The following is a 24,252-nucleotide window of genomic DNA, read 5'->3' as shown; positions in this document are numbered from 1 at the left end:
GTATTACATAATAAGGGGGGGGGTCAATTCTCTGAGAAAACACAATAATCTTTGAAATATATGCACTTTACAACAAAGTGTCACAATACGAGAGGCAAAAACCAATAATGCAGAGAACAATAGATAATCCACTACTAACGAGAGAGATTTCAGCACTGCCTCTATTAGTAACTGAAAGATCCAGTAGGCAGAAAGTCAGTAAGGATACAGTTGAACTAAACAGAACCATCAATCAGTGGATCTAACTGATGTTTTAATTTTTTCCCAGCTTTAATTTTAACTGACAAAATTGTATATTCTTAAAATGTGCCATATGATTTGATATATGCATATGTTGTGAAATGATGACCACAATTAAGGTAATTTTAACACATTCCTCATCTCACACAGTTACCTCTTCTGTGTATAGAAAGAAGGCTTAAGATCTATTTTCTCAGCACCCACGCCTTGCAGATCTGTTCTTTTCTCTTGGACTCTAGGCTCCTGTCACCACAACGTTCTGCCAAATCTTCCAAGATCTTCCAAGAAGCAGCCAAGCTTGATACCTCTCTTCGTATTTAGTGGAGCCAGAGGTACTGGAGCTGGGCTGTACGTCTTGCGCCTGGTATTTGTTCAATCCAGAACCCTGGAACAAACTGGGTCCGAATAATTGATATGAATTCTACACAGCGAACGTAGATTCCAGCAAACTGAAGAAAGAAGGTCGAGACTTCTAAGTGAAATGTTTCACAATAAAGCTGCTTAGAATGAAGAAGGTCTTCCAGAAGCTGTAGGCACAATTTTCCACTTACCTAGGAAGTATTTCCCCTCTAAATGCAGGAAATCATTAATAAATATCTGAAACTTGAAAAAAAAAAAGAAACAAAGATAGACTCTCTTAGCAAATGTCAAGTATACAGTACAGTATTACTAACTGTGGCCACCACACCAAACATTAGATCCCCAGACTTTATTTCTCTTTTGACCAGCATCTCATGCCCCCCAGGCCTAAGCCTCTGGTAACCACGATTCAACTCTATGTTTCTATGAGTTTTACTTAATTTTTTTTTAATTCCACATATGAACGAGATCATGCAGTATTTAGCTTTCTCTGTCTGGCTTATTTCACATAACAAAATGCCCTCCAGCTTTATCCATGTTGTCACAAATGACAGCAGATATTTAGATCTCACATTATATATCTCTCTCAGATTTTATATATATTTCTTTATTCATCCATCTACAGACACTTAGGTTATTTCCATGTTTTGGCTACTGTGAATATTTGAATAATACAGCAATGAACATGGGAGTGCAGACATCTCTTCAAGAAACTGACTTCAGGGTAGCCCGGGTGGCTCAGGAGTTTAGTGATGCCTTCAGCTCAGGGCCTGATCCTGGAGACCTGGGATCCAGTCCCGCATCGGGCTCCCTACAGGGAGCCTGCTTCTCCCTCTGCCTCTCTCTCTCTGTGTCTCTCATGAATAAATAAGATAAAATCTTAAAAAAAAGAGGGGGGGAAACTGACTTCATTTCCTTCAGATACATACCTAGAAGTGGGATCGTTAGATCATATAGTAATTCAATTTTTATTTATTATTTTTTTAAAGATTTTATTTATTCATAGAGACAGAGAGAGAGGAGCAGAGACACAGGCAGAGGGAGAAGCAGGCTCCATACAGGAAGCCTGACGTGGGACTCGATCCTGGGTCTCCAGGATCACACCCCAGGGTGCAGGCAGTGCCAAACTGCTGCGCCACCGGAGCTGCCCAGTAATTCAATTTTTAATGTTTTGAGGAACCTCCACACTGTTCTCCATAGTGGCTGCACCACCCACCAACAGTGCACCGGGTTCCCTTTACCCCACTTCCTGGCCAATGCCTGTTATCTCCAGTCTTTTTGATAGTAGCCACCCCAACAGGTGTGAGGTTGTTGTTGAAGGGACAATTTCCCCCTTCCCCTCTTAGTTCTTTTGGCTGGTTGGCTGAATAATTAAAATGACACAAGATAGAATAATAGGAGAAAAACAGATTTAATCATATACCTATGGGGAATCCACATAAACCTAAGACATTCCAAAGATAGGCAAAATGAAGGATGGATGCCATCCTGAACTAAGGAGAAGTGGGTAGGGCCCTGAGACTTCAAAGGGTAGAAAAGCCATTCACAGGAAGATGAAAAAGAATAAATGTTTGGTAAATGAATATTTGCTGGGCCAGAAAGACACAACAAGATGCAGAGGAATTTTAACAAACAGACTTTGCTGGGCTTATCCCTGTCTACCACACCTACATCACACTTTACTGTAATTATCTAGGATGGTAGCTCTTTTCCTGGAAGAGGTCCTCTTCTCTAAATTCTTTTAGGCAGTGGTAAAGGTAAAAAGGAAGAGGTTTCTTAAAAATAATCAGCCTAAATTAATCCTCATGCTAAAGAGATACATTTTGGGGTGGCAAATTTTGCTCTCCCAAAAGGTGATAACTCATCATGGTTTTTTTTTTAAAGATTTTTTTAAAATTTATTTACTCATGAGAGATGCACAGAGAGGCAGAGACATAGGCAGAGGGAGAAGCAGGCTCCCTGCGGGGAGCCCGATGCAGGACTCAATCCCAGGACTCTGGGATCACGACTTGAGCCAAATGCAGACACTCAACCACTGAACCACCCAGGCGCCCCCTCAACATGGTTTTGATATGCATTTCCCTGATGGGGAATGATGCTGAGAACCTGCTCATGCACCTACCTGTTAGCCATGTGTGTGGCTTCTCTGAAAAACTGTCTACCCAGGCCCTTTGCCCATTTTTTAGGCCATTAGTTGTTTTTTCCCTGTTGAGTTATATGAGTTCCTTCTATATTTTAGATATTAACCTCTTAGTGGATATATGGCCTGCAAATATTTTCTCCTCTTCTTTCTGTTGTTTGTTTCCTTTGCTGTGCAGAGGCTTTTTAGTCTAATGTGGTCCCACTTGTTTATATCTGCTTTGGTGCATGTGCTTTCTGTGTCACATCCAAGACATCACTGTCAGAACCAACATCAGAGAGCTTTTTCCCTCAGTTTTCTTCTGACAACAGTGGCAGCCCATGCATGTAGACCCAGTCTAGGATGGTTTCTGATATGGGGCCATGGGCAAGCCACCACCAAATCTGCCACTTTGGCATACTCATAATTTTAAAGAAAAGTTAAGAAACAGTCAATGTAAGGATGCTCAGACTGTCCTGTCCCCAAGAAAGCAGGAAACAAATATCCCCTGTGAAAAATACCCTCCTTGTACTAAAAAGTGAAAAAAACATCCTTATGACCAGAGATTAAGACTTTAAAGCCAAGAAAACTGTAGAAACAAACATCGTGCAGGTTTTTTTTTTTCCCCTAATCTACTACCTCAGCCTCAATTCCACTTAGAATTCCCTACTAAAAAAAAAAAAAAAAAAAAGAATTCCCTACTAATTAAAGCTCCCTAGCACCTATTTCCTTTATCCCATCAATTTCTTGCAAGTTTATTGTCTCTTTGTCTAAAAAGTATAAAAACTGCCTGCCGTGGTCATTTCATTACTGGGCCTCCATGCCCACATAATGACACTGTTTTTTTTCTCCCATTAATCTGTCTCACGTCAATTTAATTTAGTCCAGCTAGAAGACCCTGAAGGGGAGAGAAAGAATTTTTCCTTCCCTACACTGAATTCCTGATGGCCATCTTCTTGTGGATCCAAGAAGCATATCCACTTGCTCTGGGGTAAAGGACGCGTGACTGACGAGCAGTCTGCTCGTCTGCAATGTCCCCCTATGTCGGTGCAGGAGTGTTTCTTGGTGAGCATCTACGTGAGTAACAGAAGAAGCTTATTAGGAGCAGAATTGATTTTTACCCAAGTGGCTAGTCCCCACAGGGAGGCTTGTTCTACACGCCAATCTGAGTCTTGCCAGAGGCCCCCCAAAATGTCTAAGCCATTAGCCACAATACATAAGTCAGTCAATGAAAAATACAGCAAGCCTCCTTTGTTGACGTGGCAGGGACAGCCAGCCATTCATCCTGTGTGAAGCTCCACCTGTTACACTAAGCATCCCTTACCACACTCAGTAGGAAAAGTCTCTCTCAATGTGGATGGCAGCTGCACCCCATTCCTGCTTGTTAGTAGTTAACCAGGAGGGGCAGACAGTGAACAGGCCCGTTTGTAGTCCAGGAAGCCTATATATCTGGGACCTCACTGGGCTGGTGGAGGCAGTACCTCCTTGGAAAATATGCCAGGGAGCCAGAAGGACACTCCTAAGATCTTTTCTTGGAGTTATAAGACCTCATTTGGGCTCAGTTTTCTTCATTCCTGTATGTACCATTTATATTTTAGTACAGAAGACTCTTGAACCACCTCCACCAGGTGATTTGAGACATATGCTTGGATCCGTGACATGACTGGGATTTCTGGTTTTAGGATTATTTCACAGCCATTGATCATGTGCCCAGTATCCACCAAAGCCCAACAGCAGGCCAATAACTCTGCCCTGAGCTAAGACACTATGACACTGGGGCTCTTTGATTCAACTCCTGATTCACCAGGAGAGGCAGAGGGCCATCACCATGCAGACCCTGGTAGGACCATCTATCAAGTTCCCCATGACCTGGTACGGGCCCAGAGTTCCTTAGTGGGGAGTACATCAATCCCCTCCTTTGAGACCTGTTACTGGGTGACGGGGTCCAGAGCTGTATTTGGAAAAAGCTCTTGCCCAGAAAGTCCACAAGGGGGCTCTTGATCACCATTTTGACATTGCTTTGGTCAGTCAAATTTGTTATTTTTGCAGTCGTCACTTTTTCAGTTCCAAGAAATTTCTCAGTAAAGATCCAGCTTGCGTTGCTGAGCAACGGACCTAACCTCATTCTGAAGCTTAATTGGGCTCAATAACCAGCAGGAGCAGCATGAACAAACCTCAAAATCTTTGGTGAACCATCTCATCATCCACTGTTCCCACTCCCTCACTGCAGGCCCAAAAGACTACCAGGCTGGGCACAGGGCCCCGCAGCTTCTGTAAGGTTGCTCCAGACAAGTTTTTTATTGACTCATCATGCCAAATCTGTCAGAGCCCAAAGAGTACCTAGCTGAGGAAGAAGAGGGTCTCTGGTAATCCTACCCTCTGACCTCTGGAGATTCTTCTTCCTCCTTAGGCAAAGTGGCTACTGTCAGGCATTCTGGAGGAGGGTGTGTACAGTGATGCACATCACTAGGAGTCACTGTCCTTCATGAAGTTTAATGAGATTACCTCTTTCATCATGGAGGCAAACTAGTCAAGTTCCTAAGGTCTCCTCAGAGCACACTGGACATAGCAATCTCAAAGAGCTCTGCAATTTTTTTATTACAAGCATGAGTCTCCATAACACAATGCACAGAGCAGGCTGTCTATTGGCACCAGAGATCTGCTTAGATCTAAGAACAGTCATTGGATGCAACTCAGTTTACAGAGTCTCTGACAACTTCTGGTCCTGTCATCAGAGAACAGGAAACAGTAGTGAGGGAATTGCTTCTCTGGCTTTCTTATAGTCCCTCACTGTTGGATTTCTAATTTGATCCACCCAACGATTTCAGCCAGGGTGCTGGGAGCAAAGGAGAAGGACCAGTGGTCCACCTTGGAACCAAAAAGCTTATATAAACAATTTGAGGAGTGTCTGGATGGCTCAGTAGGTTGAGCAACTGACTCTTCATTTTGACTCGGGTCATGATCTCAGAGTTTGAGATCAAGCCCCATGTTGGGCTCTGCATTCAGCACAGAATCTGCTGGAGATTCTCTCTCCCTCTACCCCTCCCACTCATGTTCTCTTTCTCAAATAAATAAATAAAACTTAAAAGAAAGAAAGAAAAAAAAAACAATTGCTATCATCCTCTAAGAATGCCCCACGGCCTCTGCTGCCACTTCCTGACACCCATTGGTGAAGTGCCTTGTGAGACCCTCTGATTCTTGCAGCTGACTTGCTAGCACGCTCTGCTAATACCCTATTGGTGAAGTGCCCCATGAGATTTTAAGGCTTTGGGGTCTTTGAAAACAACATTGTGCTTGATCAACTACCCTGCTTGCTGCACCTCTTTTTCAAGAGCTGAGCTGAGATAGAGAGTTCAATTGCCAGATTTCAGAGTAACCGGTTAAAACAAAAAGTCAAAATAAAACTAAGAGTTGAGCCTGTAAACACTTCCTTGCATAGTATGACCAGGGGGTGAAGCAGAGAAGGTGCAGACTACCCCACTGTTCCATTTTGTCCCACAGAACGGCTCCAGCAAGGGTCAGATGGATTGGCATGGGAATCCAGGAACGGTTGCACCATGGAGGAAGCCCTGACCAGAAGGCTCTTGACATCTCATGGACCGAGAGGCAGGAGGATGGGAGGACGAAGGGCGAGGAGTGGAAAAGTCCTGAGTACTGAGTGGAGAAAATGTGTCTTTAGGTGCTCTACTGCCCCACATGAAGAGGCTTTAGCAGAAGTGCCTGAGGAAGGCCTCTGCCATAGGCCCCTGAGAAAGCAGCCTCCAAACAGAGGCACCTGGGCTAAGAATGCAGCTAATGCATATAAGAGTGTCGTTGACCAGGGGTCCTGAGTCCAAGACTGCTACTCCCTTCAGAGAATGCAGGATCTTGGCTGTGCAGCAAGTGTGATGTGGAGAAACCAGCCCCCTTCCATGACACCTGTCAAACAAACCTTTGTAACTGCCTGAAAGACCACACAAAAGTTTTTGGCCAGGAGCCAGACTATTTACTCTCTCCCATGGTCCCAGCACTTCCTATGAGAGGTCTTACTGTCCTTGTCCCAAAAGCAGGACACAAAGGAAGTCAGAGCTCTGCCCCTTAGGAAAGCCCTTGCTGTGGGGCTGGGTGTTTCCGGCTCCCATTCTAGAGGTACCGCATGCCCCCTCTACCACACACAAACACAGGGCACACAGGACGAGGGCAGGGCTACCGTTCGGGGCCTGCCGTGGCACTACAACATCCATAGCAGCTGGTCTGATGGGCTTTACAGGATCTGGACAAGGGAGCAAAACAGAGGCTGGTCACCATCACCGACAGTATTCTCAGCTCTGGAGCCACACCTGTTCCTAGAATCTGAGAAAACTTTCCCAGCTTCAGGGATGATGTGGGCTCTTTCCAATGCCCCATTTTTTTTATTCTGTCTATTGTGACCAGTCTCTTCATCATCATTATAGGGGAAGCTAATGTTTACTTGAAGACCTACAGCAAGACTGGCCATGTTCTGGGTGCTCTATAGGAATTCCTTCATTTCATCTTCTTTTTAGCCCTGTCAATTCCTATTATAATCCTATTGTTCAGAGGAGGCTCAGACAGCTGAAACAACCCACCTGAAGTCATGAAGCCAGTATGTGGCAGATCTGTGGTTTGCAACCCTGTGAGTCCACGGTTCATCTTCTTCTCATGAGGTCACACTACCTACCCCATTCCTTCCTCCCCGCTCCCATGCTCTTACCTCTATGCCACCTCAGCAGCACAATCTCTGTGGCAGTCCTGAACGTGTCTGGTGTTTTCCAGGCAGCGAGCTCAGCATCTCTTCCTGAAAAGAGAGAACACTTAGCAAAGTACTTTCCTTTGTTTGTTGGGAGGGAGACCAGTTGCTTCAACATGGGAAATCAACCACTCCATATACAAAGCACATTGATTAAAGGCAGGGGTTCCCAGCCTTGGAGATTTTATGGACTAAATGAAAAAAAAACTGGGTTCTGACACAGATCATGGTCTTTTCATATCACCAATTAAGACCATTTAAAAGAATATTTACGGGGATCCCTGGGTGGCGCAGCGGTTTAGCGCCTGCCTTTGGCCCAAGGCACGATCCTGGAGACCCGGGATCGAAGATCGAATCCCACGTCGGGCTCCCGGTGCATGGAGCCTGCTTCTCCCTCTGCCTGTGCCTCTGCCTCTCTCTCTCTCAATCTCTCTCTCTCTCTCTCTCTGTGACTATCATAAATAAATACAAAAAAAAATTAAAAATAAAATAAAAGAATATTTATACTCCTCCTACTACAAATGACAGTAATAATATGTAAACCTTAAGAAAAAAGGCTATAATGTGCCAGGCAGTGTTCTTAATCTTTCGATGAATTATTTGATTTAATCCTCATAAAAATCTTATTCAATAGGCAACACTTTTTTCCCCATTTTGTAAGCAAGAAAATTTGAAGAAAAAAAAAGCACTATGTAAATTCCTCCTGATTCTATGCTGATAACCATTATAGTATACTCTCTATCATCTGTGTTTCATAAAAGATATCCTTATTTTCCTTAGGTTTGTTTTTAGACTTTTTTTAAAAAAATATTTATTTATTTATTCATGAGAGAGGCAGAGACATAGGCAGAGAGGGAGAAGCAGGTTCCATGCAGGGAGCCCGATGCAGGACTCAATCCTGGGACTCCAGGATCACACCCTGGGCCAAAAGCAGGCGCTCAACCGCTCAGCCACCCAGGTGTCCCTAGACTTTTTTTTTAAGTAGGCTCCTCGCCCAGCACAGTTTGAATTCATGACCCCAAGATCAAGAGCTGCATGCTCAATGGACTGAGCCAGCCTGGTGCCCTGATAAAAAATACCTTTAAAGGAAAACATCAAGGGGCGCCTGAGGGCTCAGTCACTTAAGCATCTGCCTTTGGCCCAGGTCATGATCCCAGGGTCCTGGGACCGAGTCCCGCATCAGCAGACTCCCTGCTCAGTGGACAGCCTGATTCTCTCTCTCCCTCTGCTTGTGCTCGCTCTCTCTCGCGCTCTCTGTCAAATAAATAAATGCAAAAATATTTTTAAAAAGGGACGCCTGGATGGCTCAGCAGTTGAGCGTTTGCCTTTGGCTCAGGGCATGATCCTGGAGTTCCAGGATTGAGTTCCACATTGGGCTCCCTGCATGGAGCCTGCTTCTCCCTCTGCCTATGTCTTTGCCTTCTCTCTGTGTCTCTCATGAATAAATAAATAAAATCTTTAGAAGAAATAAAAATATTTTTTAAAAAGAGAGGAAACCAACAAGCATACAACAGAGGCCCTGATCTCAGAATCTGGGAATAACCAAGGAAAAAGCACAGAAGCTCTGGGTTTGAGCCTTGGGCAAATTAATGCTCTTTGTCTCTGTTTTCTGAAATCTAACATGAAAATATTAATGCCTATTGTGAGAAGAAATGGCCTACCACATACTGGGCCCTTAACCCAGTGACTAGCAAATAAGGACCCCCAGTACATACCACAGGCGAGGCTTGTCATTATTCTTCATCCTGGCACAGCCTTGCAAGCTCATCTTCTGCTGGAAAGAAACAGTATATGAATACTATAGACTGGTCCTCTTCTTGAGATCAGATAATTACTAGGACTGATTATACTCTCCTTCTCTCAACTGTCTCCCATTTCCCCCTCCTTGCCAGAACGGAAGCAGGCAGAAATGCTTCAGCTTTACATCCCATTGGTTGAAATGGTTGCCATAGCAGCAGTCATACATTTCCCTTCTGGGAACTCTGGGGAACACAGGCTGAAAGACTTCTGGGGCTTCTCCAGTAGCTGCTGCTTTCAACAAATATAAAGGATTGCGAGGAGCGGGTCCTACACACAAAGACCCTGCAGTGGTTCTCCCCGTTGACCACCCAGACTCTAAACTTTACTAGACCCCTGACACTTCCCGTCCCTTCTGCCCATCTAGCCTGTCATCCGGAAGGTAAAGGGAGAAAGGAACTAGAAATGGCCACTGAAAAGGAAAGTCAAGAGAGATTTGTTCCCATGGTTATGTGGGATAAAATCCCAGAATTTTCCTTCTCATGACAAAGCACCGGTTTCCATGGGGAAGTTCTAAAGAGGATCTATCTGTGGATAAAAATTCTGCCTCATTTGCTTGGTATTAGAAGTCACGGATTTGGCACTAAGTCAGTTAATCAAGAGCCATTTTACCAAAAGCCAAGTCACAGAATTGACCAAGTAAACAAACAAGCCATTCTTTGAAGGATCAAGTTACCATATGACTAATTCCCCAAAGCTTACCAAATTTACCAATTTAGCAAAAACTTTGTTTTCTTTCTTTCAGCTTCATTGAGGTATACGTAATCATAAAAATGCACATATTTAACATATACATTTTGATGAGTTTGGACATATGCATACACCTATGATAACATCATCAAAATGTTGGTTTTTTCTTTTTTTTTTAAAGATTTTATTTATTCATGAGAGACACAAAGAGAGAGAGAGAGAAAGAGAGAGACAGAGGCAGAGGCAGAGGGAGAAGCAGGCTCCAGGCAGGGAGCCCGATGTGGGACTGGATCCCAGGACCACGCCCTGAGCTGAAGGCAGACGCTCAACCGCTGAGCCACCCAGGCACCCCAGGTTTTTATATTTAAAGATTTTATTTATTTATTTAGGGATAGAGAGAGCATGAGCAGGGAGAGGGGCAAAGGGAGAGGGAAAAGCAGACTCCCCACTGAGCAGGGTGCCTGATGTGGAACTTGATCTCAGGACCCTGAGATCACGACCTAAACCAAAGTCAGATGCTTAACCAACTGAGCCACCCAAGAGCCCCGTTTTTTACCTTTTCTGAATATCTCCTGATCCCCAAGTGTTTTACAGATGCTGATAGAAGGACAAAAACAGGTGAGTAGGAGTAGATGGGATGGTACAGACTCTATGGAATGGATAGCAATTATTTCCAGAATGTTCTGGATGTCAGAAAGAAAGGGGCCAAGATCAGGCCTCCTAGATATTACTGGCCTCAGAGAAAGAAGGTTAAGGCTCAAACAAAACTAGGTCTGTGTAAAGAGCTTCTGTGCAACTTATACTTAGCTACTGAAGGTTACAAAGAGAATTCGACCCTCTTGCTAAAGAGAGATTAGGGGCCACCGATAGATGGCCAGAATTCTGACATAAGCAATGCTGACAGAATACGTAAGATTTAGATATTATTTGCAAAATGATTCACTATAGATATGCTCTTGGATAGGAAGACAGCATATATGTACATATGACCATTTGCTCCAAATAATTTTCTAATTTTAACACAATTTTAATTAAAATGAAAAAATACGCAGGAAAACAAAAGAACAGTCTAAAAAGTACGTAAGAGATTCAAATGACCACATATTTATTAGAACAAACTACGAAACATTAATTAAGACTAATGTTGGCTCCAAAGGGTAATACTTACCAGTGAAACAGAGGGGATATACTGGAGTAGTGACTGACATATATGACATTAACAAATGCCAAAATGTATCATAAGATGATGTAGAAAAAATGTTTTTTTGCTTTTTTAAAAAAGATTTTATTTATTTATTCATGAGACACACAGAAAGAGAGGCAGAGACACAGGCAGAGGCCCCATGCAGGGAGCCCAATGTGGGACTCGATCCCGGGGTCTCCAGGATCATGCCCTGGGCTGAAGGTGGCACTGAGCCACCCGGACTGCCCTGTTTTTTTTTATTTTTAATTATTAAAAAATTTTATTCCAGTATAGTTATCACATAGTGTTATATTCGTTTCAGGTGTAAAACATAGTGATTCAACAATTCTATACATTACTCAGCGCTCATCATGGTAAGTATATTCTTTTTTTTTCTCATTTGAGTCAGATTTAATATCTTACTGGTTTCCACATGAATTTTTTTTAAAAGATTTTATTTATTTATTCATGAGAGACACAGAGAGAGAGAGGCAGAAACATAGGCAGAGGGAGAAGCAGGCTCCATGCAGGGAGCCTGATGTGGGACTCCATCCCGGGTCTCCAAGATCAGGCTCTGGGCTGAAGGTGGCGCTAAACCCTTGAGCCACCCGGGCTGCCCTAATCTATGAATTTTTTTTTATAATAAATTTATTTTTTATTGGTGTTCAATTTGCCAAATACAGAATAACACCCACTGCTCATCCGTCAAGTGCCCCCCTCAGTGCCCGTCACCCATTCACCCTCACCCCCCGCCCTCCTCCCCTTCCACCACCCCTAGTTCGTTTCCCAGAGTTAGGAGTCTTTATGTTCTGTCTCCCTTTCTGATATTTCCCACACACTTCTTCTCCCTTCCCTTATATTCCCTTTCACTATTATTTATATTCCCCAAATGAATGAGAACATCTAATGTTTGTCCTTCTCCGATTGATTTACTCAGCATAATATCCTCCAGTTCCATCCACATTGAAGCAAATGGTGGTAAGTATATTCTTAATCCCCTTCACCTGTTTCACCCTCCACCCACCCACCTCCTCTCTTGTAACCATCTGTTTGTTCTCTATAGCTAAGAATCTGTTTTTTGGTTCGTCTCTGTTTTTCCCCTTCATTTGTTTTGTTTCTTAAATTCCACATATGAATGAAATTCTATGGTATTTGTCTTTCTCCAAATGACTTATCTTTTTTTTTAAAGATTTTATTTATTTATGAGAGACACAAGAGAGAGAGGCAGAGACACAGGCAGAGGGAAAAGCAGGCTCCATGCAGGGAGCCTGATGTGGGACTTGATCCCGGGTCTCCAGGATCATGCCCTGGACCGAAAGCAGCGCTAAACCGCTGAGCCACCTGGGCCCCCGACTTATTTCACTTAACATAATACCCTCTGGTTCCATCCATGTTGTCACAGATGGCAAGATTTCACTATCTTTTATGGCTGAATATATACACCATACCTTCTTTATCTATTCATTACTGATGGACACTTGAGTTGCTTCCATAATTTGGCTATTGTAAATAATGCTGCAATAAACACAGGGGTGCATATATCCTTTCAAATAGTGTTTTTGTATTCTTTGAGTAAATACCCAGTAGTGCAATTACTGGATCATAAGGTAGTTCTATTTTTAACTTTTTGAGGAATCTCCATACTGTCTTTCACAGTGGCTGCGGCAGTTTGCATTCAATGGGGAAAATGTTTTTTGCTCCCTTTACTTCAAAAAAGAAAGAACTAGACTTCTGAATACAGATATCTTTAGTTAAACCATACCAATAAACTGGAAGATTCACCAAAATAGGCATCTCTTGAAAATATTAAATTCAAATGAGCAGAGATATTGGCCATATCCAAGCTTTGATCTTGTCTTGCTTTTTATTTTTAAATTATATATATATATATTTAAATATTTTATTTATTGATTCATGAGAGACACACAGAGAGAGAGGCAGAAACACAGACAGAGGGAGAAGCAGGCTCTCTGAGGGGAGCCTGATGAGGGACTTGATCCCAGGACCCCGGGATCACAACCTGAGCCAAAGGCAGATGCTCAACCACTGAGCCACCCAGGTGCCCCTTTTCTTGCTTTTTAACATGTAAGGCTTCCAAACTGCAATGATATTATATGTCCACAGACTTACTACCATTCACTTAGGAAAGGGTGATGGCTTTTTCTCTCTTTTTTAAAAAACTACCAATTTGGGGATCACCTGAGTGGCTTAGTCAGCTAAGCATCCAACTCTTCATTTCAGCTCAAGTCATGATCTGAGGGTCATGGGATCAAGTCCCAAGTTGGTTCTGCACTCAGTGGGGAGTCTGCTGGAGATTCTCTCTCCCTCTCCCTCTATCCCACCAGACACGCGCTTGCGTGCTCCACACCTAAAATAAATAAATAAATTGTAAAAACCAAAAGATATGTGAAAATATGCATGTAACCATTTTCTTCTCAAACTGAGAGTCTAGTTAGTGAACCGAATGGAATATATGATGAATAAATTCCACTGTACCACTTGTCAGCTCTGTGATCCGGGCAAATAATCACTCTCTCCCTGTCTTTATTTTCTCATCTATAAAATAGCAATGATCCTAATTCATGCATATTGCTCAGCATAGTACTTGGCACACAGTAAGCCTGCCAAAAGTTTCAGCTGTTACTATAATCATTGCTCATTTTTTACTACGTGTAAAGCACACCCAAAGCTTCAAGTGTGGAAACAAAACAGTAGGTCACCCAGTCGGACAATTCAAGTGCTGACTGTGCAGTTAGGGAACATAAGAATGACACCCACAAAACCGTTTTCGGTGGGAGGCCATGGGTTACAGCTGTTCTCTCTTAATGTGTGATCCATACTTCAGGCCTCCTCTATGGTTCAGGGAGGGGAGATATCACGGTATAGGTAGGTTGAGACAGGGAAAGAAGAGGAAGAAGGTGAGTGAAAGGAGGCAGAAAATCTGAGAGGAAAAAAGGCAAGACCCAAATGACTGAGCTAGATGAGGAAGGGTTTGGAATGGGAACAGCACAAGCAAAGATGGAGGGTCAGAAAGGAGTAAGCATGTTCTAAGGAACTGCTGTGAGGTTGTAGTATCTAACAGACATCAGTCCAGAGATCAAACTTCGTTGTCATGACTGTAGCTGGAACAGATGAAGGCTCTTAGACTGAATGCATGCTCACTCCTCGGATTTCCTTTAAAGAGTATATAAAACAAAACACAATGCATACTACAGTTTAAAGAACAAAAAGATTAGGCAAAGTAAAAATGATTTTCTTGGATATTGGCTTTTCCTGCAATACATGTATGATCCTGATGAACTGAAGTTCTCTTCTACTGTGATTCTTTTTTTTAAAGAGAGAGATGGGGGGGTGAGGGGGGGACAAATGTAGAGGGAAAGGGAGAAAACCTCAAGGAGGGTCCACTCCCAGCATGGAGCCCAATGTGGGGCTCAATCCTACAACCATGAAATCATGACCCGAGCTGAAATCAAGAGTCAGACGCTTATCTAACTAAGCCACCCAGGCATCCATGTAATTCTATTTAATTGATATATCTATGTACAATACGACAAGGCTACCAGTTATGAGAGAGAATAAGCCAGTTTGTGCATGGTGCACAGGAGGGTGTTAACGGAGTTATTCAAAATATCATTTTTATTTTGCCTGTGGATTGAATTTTTCCCATGTTTCCAAGGGGAGGAAGAGTACAGTGAGGTGAATAGACCTGATTTATGGCCTTGGCTGTGGTTGCTGCTCTTGAACAGCAATTCAATGACTATGAAGATTACTTCCTCATCTCTTCACATCCCACATGTTGGTCAGGATTCATAGCTAGTAACTAACTTCCTTGCTTCCAGTTCAGAACGAATAAACACTGAACACTCACTTGAGTGGAGAGTTAAGCAATGTTTTAACACTACAAAATCTATTCAGGCAGCCCGGTGGCTCAGCGGGTTAGCGCCGCCTTCAGCCCAGGGCCTGATCCTGGAGACCAGGATCCGGTTCCACATCGGGCTCCCTGCATGGAGCCTGCTTCTCCCTCTGCCTCTGTCTCTGCCTCTCTCTCTCTGTCTCTCATGAATAAATAAATAAAAATCTTAAAAAAAATCTATTCACCTAGCAAATTTGGCCATGGTGAGATTCCAAAGTCCAAGGTTTCATATTAATTAAATACCAGAACTGATTTAACACCTAGAAATATTTCTGACTCCCTACTGGAGTTCAGACTTTGATGTGGGTCCATGTAATTCATGAGACATCCTTGGAAATTTCTTATGATTAAGGTGAAGATGTGGCCAAATGTGATTTTGTGTTTCCTGGGGTGTTAGAGTTGGGACCTAGGTCAGGGTGAATCACATTGTAAAACTTCCTCTTAGTCCTGATTTTCCCTCATTTTTCATGAACATTTTAATCCCAATGAAACCTTTTAGGATGACCAGTGGAGTTAAAGGAAGGAAACCCTATTGCTTTGCCTTGTGATGGAGACCTTGGAAGGAGAGTTTAGGGGCCAATTTACATATTAATCTAAATTTACATGTGAATTGACTGATTTACAAATGAATCAGTTTCCCTTATAGGTTTTCTTTTGTAAAGCCCAGCTGTTTTAGAGCTACCTCTTTGTGCTCTATTGGCCTCTTCACTGGGGCAGTACCCACCAGTCAGCCCTCACTTACCACCAATGTCCCCACACCCCAACTGGTCTGGGTTCAGCCACTGCCATAGATTTATTTCTCCTCTAGGTCTCTAAAACCTTCTTTTCTACTTCTGATTTCAAAACATCCTTTGTTTTTTTGTTTTTGTTTTTGTTTTTGGTCTCCCTAATTCAAGGGGGTACCAGATAGGGACTCCTCCTTATTCTCGGTCTTATCTCCATTATTTGTCCTAAACCAAGATTCTTGGCCTTGAAATAGAAAATTATGATCCAACTCTGCAGTTCTCATAAGAGCCCTAGTTTTGTCTGGGGGCTGTGCTTTGGAGGACAGGGATACCAATTATGCCATCTAAAATCTCTTCTGTCTCTTTATATAACAAGACAGAACATGCTTTCAGAAGGAGTCTTTTGTTTTCCTGGATTCTACAATATCAGTAGAACAGCTTCCAAGCTATTGGCCTGCTTTTCTAAGAGAGTTAATTCAACATAAGTCCACAGCTGGTTGTTCCTTAAGCATTGTACTGCCAACTGGCAGGCACATCTTTGTAAGATTGGGGGAAATTTAGAGTTGTGGAATCACACTTGGCCTTTTAAGAAGAGTACAAATTGCAAGGCTCTCTTAAGGCCTGCAAAAACTAACTCCAAGGTGGATAATGCATGCCTTCAGGGAAGGTTGTTTAAGTTTCTGAGAGGCAAAAAGGTCCAGTACCATGGCTTGGGGAGGGGCCTTGACTCTTCAGCCCTTTAGGTGAAAGAGTTCTGGGCAGGACAGTGTGGTAAGTGCTTAGGATAGGAATCTGGCTGTGAACCTGGGTGTGTTGCCCAAACTGATTGACCTCAACACACAGGAAGGAGGACAAGGCCACCCAGAAGCTGGCCCTCCCTAGGTAGAGCTCTCAGGGCTCTTTTGAGTAGGCCCCTCCACTGCTCTGGGCCTGCATTCCTTATCTGAGGAAGGAAGGAAATGGACCTGATGACTGTGAAGGCCCCCTGCAGTGCCATATACAGTAGACTAGGTCACTGTAACAACTCATTTCAGGGGAATTCGGATGTACCGCTGGCCAAATATCCACAATGGGTTGTGTTATAGGTCATTATTAGGTCCATATCCCCATAAAACAGACATTATATTTGCAAAAGCTGTGGGAAAGAGGGGAACGGAAAGCATCTGTTAAAAGTTTCTTTGAGAAATTTATGCTATTAAGTTTGGAAGTATAATTATTTTTTACCTTTTTCCCCTATGGCTCATTTCCCCTCCAGGACTCAACTGAGGACAATGTAAATCCAAAGGAGAAAAAGCAACTCACCAAATCTTAAGATACTCTCTCACACTCTCAGCCTAAGGTGTACACACACACCTTCTCCCATACCACTATACTAAATTCTCTCAGGAGAGACTGTTTACATTGTTTAAAGGTAAAATGGCCCAGTGCTGAGGCATAGAGCAGAGCCTTGAGTCTGCAGCCCTTTGAGGGAAAGAGCTCTGGGTGGGATGGAAGGGTTAGGCAGTGAGCAGCTGCATCTGGCAGTGTGTACAGTGTCTGAATATGGGACTAGAACCCAAGGGAGGGCACAGCCACTCAGAGGCTGGCCTCCAGATTGCCCCCTTGTGCCCTCTTTTGCAGGCCATTTCTCTGCTATAGTCCTGTGTTCCCTCATCTGTAAAGTGAAAGGAATAGGCTTGATAACCTCCAAAAGTCCTCTGCAGTGCTTGGGCAACACTTCCTCCAGGAAGGACTCCCTAGTCAACAGAGATGGGATGGGGAACAAAGTGTGGGTTTATCCCCTAAGATGACCATCTCCCAGCAGACATATTTACCTTGAGGGCATGAAACATCCCTGGTTACTCTTTGTGACCTGAAAGGCCAGCCAGAGGATGGGCACAGAGCAGGTGTGTCTGCCAATCTGTAGAATATGGATGTGAGAAGCAGTCCAGGTAAGCAATCTTCACAGACCTTCTAAGCAAACATCTGCTACTCTTTTCCAACCTCTCCATTCACCAAATCAAGTAGCAGCTAAGAACAGGACTTTGCTGTCACATGACCTTGAGCTCAAATCATGGCCTTGCTGCTGTGTCACCTTGGCGAGTCAGCTATAGCAGGTGATGTGAATGTCCTACCACAACTCCTCAGCCATATGCGCTGGGCCCAACATCCACCTGCCCCATTTCCTCTGTGGACTGAAGCCCCTCTACCTGTGCATGGAAGGCTGGAAATGCTGGGGAATCAATGCTCCCAGGGACAGCCACCGACCAATAACCATGGGCAGTTGGTGTGTAAATGTACATTTCTGATGAAGTTGGATAGCATTCAAAGGGCTCAAAAACCACAAAGCTGTCAACCAAGAACCCTACAACCAGCAAAGCTATCTTTCAGAAATCAAGGCAAAGATGCTCCCAGTTACACAAAAACAGAGAAAATTTGTTGATTTCGAATGGAGTGTCCTTGGGGTATAACATTCTCTTAGGGTCTCAGTGCACCTCTCCCTGCAATGAGAAGAAATGTCTGAAGAACTGGCTCGGGGGCACCTGGGTGGCTCAGTCAGTTAGGCATCTGCCTTCAGCTCCAGTCATGATCCCAGGATAGAGCCTCTCTCATCAGGGTCCCTGCTCAGCGGGGAGTCTGTTTCCCCTCTCCCTCTGCATTTCCCCTAGCTTGTGCTCTCTCTCTTGCTCGCTCATTCTCTCTCAAATAAATAACATCTTGGGGAAAAAAAGAACTGGCTCTGATGTCCCCAAGACTGGGGAGCATGAGGGTGAGGTAAGAGATTATTGGAACTTATGAATCTTCAGGCAGTTACTGCCTCTCTCTGGAACTCAAGTTACTGTTTGTAAATTGAGAGTGTCTGTCCTCTACAAAGATTTTGAACCCAAAGTGCTCAGAGGCCTTATGGGAAGAAGAGGAGTCTGTGAGCCTTTTCTATGACCACTGGAAGATATATATAGATTTTTTTTTTACCACTGGAAGATATTAACTGAGTACTTACTATGTGCCAGGCACAGATTAAAGTACTGAGTGCTGTCCTCTAGGAAGGAGACAGAGATGAAACAAGAAAGCAAATAACCAAACCCTGGGGGGAGGGGGGGTGGCTTTTAGCTCAGGGGCTCAGAGAAGGCTTCTGAGGAGGTGGCATCCAAGCAGTCATGAATGCTGTGAAGGAGGCAGCCATACAAAGACCTGTAGAGAGAGTATTCCAGACAAAGAGTACAGTAAGTGCAAAGGACTCAAGGTGGCAATAAGGTTGGTGTGTTTTAAAGGCCCAAATGACTAGAACCCAGGGACTGAGAAGGGAGAGGAGGAAAAAAGGCTGAAGTATAGGCAGAACTGGTCTATAGAGATTTATATGATCCTTGATCTCCAATCCCAGAAATATAAATGGTAATTAGTTCATTCACTTCTCAGTACTCGGGACTAGGGAATCCAGGAGGGTAGGGCCCGGCTGGTTTCAGCATTGCTATACCTCCCGTGTCTATCACAGTACCTGGAATACAACAGATATGTAAACAGTGCCTGATGAGTAAATAAATGGATGAATGTGTGAATGAATGTATCTAGCTGTGTCCTTAACTCATTGTTTGACCTTGGCCAAGTATATTTCCCTAACTGGGCTTCAATTTCACTACCTCTTTGATACCCTGCAATGCCTGTTGAATAGTAATCTTCTGAAGTCAGAACCCTCCCTTTATGTGATGGCTGTCATGGAGAAGGCCTTCTTTGAAACTGGCTCATTCCTCCTCCCCATAGACCACCAGGAAAGCATCCAGATTACTTCCTCCAGGCATAATGGAAACACATGTGTGCTTAAATGTGTAGAGCCCAGTCAGTAGCTACCGGTATCCCACAAGCTTGGACCACTAAAGAGGGCCTGCCAGGAAGTGCTCCATATACTCAACTCTTTCCATTGCCCCCTTTTCTTTTCCTTCTACTTTCATTCCTGTGAAGAAAACCTATATGCTCAGATGAGCATCAGGCTCCAACCACAGCCCCTGACTCTGGCAGCTGAAGGAACAGGGTACCAGGAACCCTCTATCTGCCATGCTGGGCAGGTAGCAACCCCTGGAAGGGGAGCACAATAGTCCCAACCTAGGCTCTTATCTCCTGCAGTGACTGGCCACTCTCACTCTGTCCTGTCCCATCAGATTCTTAGGCCCAAAAGGTCCCTAGCAGTCACCCCTCAGTCCAACCCACTGGCTTTCATTTTTTTCCCTATTCAGCGAATGACCCTCTCTGCCTACAAGGTAAGGTGTTGGCTTGGAGGAGGAGAGCACCGAGTGGAGGCAGAGGTGGAGGAGGAAAAACAGTGGAGAGATAGAGTCACCACGTGTTCAGTCTGCAGCCTGGCTTCACAGCCTCTATGGATGGAGAAGTAAAGGAGGCCTGGGTGCTTGGCAGCTGGGATATGAGACTAGGACAAACCAGGGGGCACTGTGTGGTATAGAAAGGAATCCAGACCCAGGGAACACCCAGCCTGGCATCCCAGTATGAGAAATGCAGTCGCAGAGGACTCCGATGTTTAATTTCCTCCCCAGCAGCCATCCTTATGGAGGGGGCCAACTAAACACCAGGCCGGAAGCACACAGTAAGAGCTTTACAGGCAGATCTACTTCCAGTCAGAGGGATCTCAGCAAACAGATCCTGGAAAGTCAAGCCATGTGCATATGGGGCATATGGACTCTGGGCATAAAATGAACTTCACACTTAATATTGTACAGCCAAAAACACCTTACTCAAGCTTTTTTCTTTTTTTTTAATTGAAGTATAGTTGACAAATAATATTATATTAGCTTCAGATGTACAACATAGTGATTTGACATTTATAAACATTACAAAATGTCTACCACAATACGTTTATTTACCATCTGTTGCCATACAAAGTTATTAATATAATTAACTATATTCCCAATGCTGTACTTTCCATCCCCATGACATTTATAACGGAATTTTGTCCCTCTTAATTACCCTCTACCCATTCTGCCCATCTCCCCACAACCTCCTCTCTAGCAACCACCAGTTCTCAGTATTTATGAGTCTGTTTCTGTTTTTAAATTTAATGAAACTTGTTTTGTACTCTAAAATGTGACCTATGCTGGGAAATGTTCCAGGTGTACTTGAAAAGAATGTGTATTCCACTGCTTTTGGATGGAATGTTCTGTATGTATCTATTAGTCTGCCTGGCCTAATGTGTCATTTGAAGCCACTGTTTCCTTAGTGATTTTCTGTCTGGATTATCTATCTACTGATGTAAGAGGGGCATTAAAGTCCCCTATTATTACTGTCAATTCTCCCTTTACGTCTGTTCATTTTTGCTTTATATATTTAGGTACTCCTACGTTAGGAGGTTTACAACTGTCACATCCTCTTGTGGAATTGATCCCTTTGTCGTTATGTAATACATTTATCTTTTAATACACTCCTTTCGAAGCCTATTTTGTCTGATATAAGTATTGCTACCGTAGCTTTTTTGTTTCCATTTTCATGAAATGCCTTTTACATCCCTTTGCTTTTATTCTGTACATGTCTTTAGGTCTGAAGTGAGTCACTTGTAGGCAGCATATAGCTGGGCATTGTTTTTTCTACCCATTTGGCCACCCTAAGTCTTTTGATTGGAACATGTAATCTATTTACATTTAAAGTAATTATTTTTAAGTAATTATTGATAAGTATGTACTTACTGTGATTTTTTTTATTGTTTTTGGGTTATTTTGCAGTTCTTCTCTTCCCTTGTGGGAAGAGTTCTTCTCTTGCTCCCTTCCCTTGTGGTGTGATGACTTTGTTTAGTGCTTTGCTTGGATTCCTTTCTCTTTTTTTGTGTATGTTATAGGTTTTTGGTTTGAACACATTCTAAAAGCACTATATTTTTATCCCCTCTCCATATTTTATGTAAATGATGTCATGGTCTACATCATTTTGAGTATCCCTTAACTAGTTTTTTTGTAAATTTATTTGTAGTCAATAAGGAGATCATGGGGAATAACTTCCAAAGCCATGACTCCTATTTCTCCTTATATTTGTAGGTATAATTGATTTCACTACTTTTGTGCTTAACCTTCATATTAGCTTTATAAATGATTGATCAATATATTACCTTTACTATCTTACTGTGTGTTTGTTTTCACCACTGCAATCTTCTCCTTTCATAATTTTCTTACTTCTAGTTATGGCCTTTTCTTTTCTACTTAAACAAGTTCTTTTAACATTTCTTGTAAGGCTGGTTTAGTGGTGATAAATTCAGCTTTCCTTCGTCTAGGATTCTCCTTCAATTCTGAATGATAACCATGCTGGGAAGAGTATTCTTGGTTGTAGGTTTTTCCTTTAACCACTTGGAATATATCATACCATTCCCTTCTGGCCTGCAAAGTTTCTGCTAAAAAAATCAGCTAGAAGTCTTATGGGTATTCTCTTGTTGTCCTTTGCCTGCTTTTAAGATTCTCTCTTTATCTTTATTTTTGATTACTTCTTGCAACCCAGGCACCCCTTTAATTTCTAACCTTTTTTTAAAAGATTTATTTATTCACGAAAGACACAGAGAAGCAGAGACATAGGTAGAGGCATAGGCAGAGGGAGAAGCAGGCTCCATGCAGGGAGCCCGATGTGGGACTCGATCCCCAGGACCCCAGGATCACACCCTGGGCCAAAGGCAGGTGCTAAACCGCTGAGCCACACAGGGATCCCTGACTCAGAATATTTTAAAGAATTAAAATCATTTTACAAAGTATGTCGAAGATCATAATGGCATGGAAATGGAAATTAAAAACAGAAAGAAATTTGGGCAATGCAAAAATATGTGAAAATTAAAGAACAGCATAAACAATAGATCAAAGAAAAAAATCACAATGGAAATTAGAAGGCACTTTGCGATGAATGAAAATGACAATAAAACATATGAAAACATTGAATGCAGTATTTAGAAGGAAATTTACAGCTGTAAATGTTTACATTAAAAAAGAAAGATACAGGGATCCCCGAGTGGCGCAGCGGTTTGGCGCCTGCCTTTGGCCCAGGGCGCGATCCTGGAGACCCGGGATCGAATCTCACATCGGGCTCCCGGTGCATGGAGCCTGCTTCTCCCTCTGCCTATGTCTCTGCCTCTCTCTCTCTCTCTGTGACTATCATAAATAAATTTTAAAAAAATTAAAAAAAGAAAGAAAGATATCAAATCAACAATCTTAAGAAATGAGAATAAGAGAAAACTCAACCCAAAATAAGTAGAAAAGGAAATAAGGGTTAGAGCAGAAATTAATGAATAGAAAATTTAAAAATAGAGAAAACCAATGAAACTCAAAGTTGGTTCTTTGAAAATATCAACAAAATTGACATTTAACTAGACTGACCAAAAAAGAAAAAAGAGAGAGAGAGAACATAAGTTACTAAGATCAGAAGTAAATAATGAGAGATTACTAATAATCTTATAAAAACAAAAAAGAATTATAAGAGTATGCCAACAAAGTATGTCAACAAAGTAGATAACTGAGATGAAATGAACAAATTCCTAGAATGACACAAATTAGTGAAACTGACTCAAAAAGAAATAGAGTATCTGGAAAGACCTGTTAGAAATAAAAGAGAATGATGGGGCACCTGGCTGGCTCAGGCGGTTAAGCGTCCAGCTCTTGATTTCAGCTCAGGTAATGATCTCAGAGTTGTGAGACTGAGCCCCACAACAGGTTCTGCACTGGGTGTGGAGACTGCTTGCAATTTTCTCTCTCCCTCTCCCTCTGCTCCTCCCCTCCTCCTCTCTCTCCCTCTCTAAAAATAAAAAGTCATAAAAATTTTAAAAATAAACTATTTACAAGTGCAAATTTTTAGAAGAGTTTATTTATTTATTCATGAGAAACACAGAGAGAGACAGACAGACAGAGGCAGAGACACAAGCAGAGGGAGAAGCAGGCTCCATGCAGGGAGCCTGACGTGGGACTCAATCCCAGGACTCCGGGATCATGCCCTGAGCAGACACTCAACCGCTAAGCTACCCAGGCATCCCTACAAGTGTAAATTTATCTCCACACTGCTTTCACTGCAGTTCATATTTTCAGTCTGTTGTGTTTACTTTTTCATTTGTATCAAAATACTTAACTTTGTATTTTTCTTATTTGACCCATTATTTGCTTAAGTATGTTTTTTTATTTTCCACATGTAGGGGCCAAGCGTAAGCCACCCCAAGATACGCCACTTTGGCAGGAAGATTATTTTGAGCTCAAAATAATCAATGCCCAAAGGACTCCGTAAGAAAATTTGACCTTCCCTTTAACTGCCTGAAAGAATATAGAGGACTTCTTCCAGGAAAAGAGTAACAATATAAAGAACTACATTATAATATGATTTGGTAGACAGGGAGGAACCTAGCAAGACCTCTTTGATTGAAGTTCTCTCTGTGATCCATTATTTCTAGATGGCTAGGCAAACATTTACTTACCAAATATTTATTCTTTTTCATCTTCCTGTGGATTGCTTTTCCTTCACTTTTGATGCAGCCAAGCTACTCAT

The 24,252-nt window shown here is 42.7% G+C and overlaps 1 long non-coding RNA gene across 1 annotated transcript in view; it reads right to left on the bottom strand.

Moving 5' to 3' along the window:
* Window positions 1-246: 246 nt before the first annotated feature.
* LOC106558431 overlaps window positions 247-24,252 on the bottom strand; it is a 73,965-nt gene continuing 49,959 nt past the window's right edge. The window contains exons 2-5 of the long non-coding RNA XR_005386414.1: window positions 9,182-9,240; window positions 7,431-7,514; window positions 792-843; window positions 247-689 (exon numbers count right to left, since the gene is read on the bottom strand). This is a non-coding gene — a long non-coding RNA (uncharacterized LOC106558431). The remainder of the gene's footprint in view (window positions 690-791; window positions 844-7,430; window positions 7,515-9,181; window positions 9,241-24,252) is intronic.

The sequence above is a fragment of the Canis lupus genome, chromosome X (genome assembly GCF_011100685.1).
Source record: "Canis lupus familiaris isolate Mischka breed German Shepherd chromosome X, alternate assembly UU_Cfam_GSD_1.0, whole genome shotgun sequence".
Taxonomy (NCBI): domain Eukaryota; kingdom Metazoa; phylum Chordata; class Mammalia; order Carnivora; family Canidae; genus Canis; species Canis lupus.
The sequence above is the reverse complement of the archived record's forward strand: the minus strand, read 5'-3'. Positions and strand labels throughout refer to the sequence as shown.